A 1,649-nucleotide genomic window follows, 5' to 3' on the forward strand; every position below is an offset into this window, starting at 1 on the left:
AGAAATTGTTTAACTGCGCTTTCTTTCTCAATGTTCAGAAAATCATTGATGCGGTGGGCTATGAGATTTTACCAAGCAAACTGTATTCACTTTGCTTTTGAGGTCCCTTTTTCACTATCCTTAAGAATTTTTTGCATGATCATTTATTGTTAGATTAAATCACCAAACTGAACCTGATGATAAACTGTCAATATATACAGAGGCTGGTAAACCACTGGATTCTATTTCACCGTTCGTATTCTTTAAAAAAAATTAATAACTAATGGTTTCAGCTCGATAACTTAAGGTGCTTGGTATTCCAGCGCATGGACAGCAAAGTATTGCTCGCAGATCAAGCACACTTCGAGACAGCAATGCATTAGTCGCAGGAGAACGTAAATTATGTGATTAAATGGTTTTCTGACTAATTTCAGTTAACACACAAGGAAATGATCTGTTTCAGGAAGGCTTATAGATACATTGGTACTTTTACTTAGCCATGGTTCTCTCTCCTGCAGCTGTATACCTATAGAACATGTGAACCGAATCAAATATCCTCTCATATTCTTTGATACTATAGTAGTAGTTTATTATGACGTGATCACTTAATTTATGTTTGTATCACATAACGGAAGATTCCATGGTTGCTCTGGACACAGTTTTGTGCTGGACACACAGTGCTGGACACACTTTTATTGTGTTTTCTTGGATAAATAAAGAATTTGAATTAATGTGAAGTCTTTGGCTTGTATCAATGAAAAAAAAAAGCAAAAATTCAGACATAGCCCTTTTAGTAAGGTATTATAATATTTGTTTCATGTCCATGTTGATATTGCCATGTGGACAATATAGCTTGAAGAATGTTTGAAATATGTTTTTAATAGCCATCTTATGTCATCAATTGCTCACATTTTCCTGTTTCTAGGTCTTACATTTTTTCATTTGTCTTTTTACAAACAGTTACTCGTCAGCACTTTTAGAAATCAAACTTTAAAAAAAAATCGAATTCTCATCGAAAGTTGCTGAACTTCAAAGTTTAGCTAGGCACAGGAAGGCAACACGCTGGCTTATATGTACCCTACAACTTTGATGGGTCACCCAATGAGCTCTTTACTGTGACATCTGTGCACAGCCTGAAAGTACAACTGAAATTGCTGTATTAATTTTCAACATTTTGCTGCATTACCACTTGCAGTCTTCTGGCAGTGAAAAAGCCACTGTTGTCTGTGTGCATGTGTGTGTGGAAGGTAAATGAAAGTGCCTTTCCCAGACGGCATCTTCGGAAAGAGCATAGATAAGGTGAGACTGAAGATGTTTAACCACGGCACAATACAAACCATGTCATGTAAAAGCAATTCTACTTGATAGCACACTTCTTGCGAAATCACATTCCCACTGTGACTGCAATGTTTCAAAAATAAAAAATAAACTATTTGTTATTGTGCCCGGGAAAATTTTTTCTGGTAGCTTTTGCTTCTTTTGATTCTTCTTTTGCTTCCTGTTGCAGTAATTATATAGTCTGCCGATATATCTACAATTTTCAGACTGGGAGAAGAATAGGAAAGAGGTCTGGTACATTGTCAGGCATTCATGCCTTTTCATCAGTGTATAGACAGGACGAGTGAAGTACATTTTATTTTGTTCTGCTCAATAAATGACTTGATTTGAAA

This window comes from Amblyomma americanum, chromosome 11, assembly GCF_052857255.1.
Source record: "Amblyomma americanum isolate KBUSLIRL-KWMA chromosome 11, ASM5285725v1, whole genome shotgun sequence".
Classification (NCBI taxonomy): domain Eukaryota; kingdom Metazoa; phylum Arthropoda; class Arachnida; order Ixodida; family Ixodidae; genus Amblyomma; species Amblyomma americanum.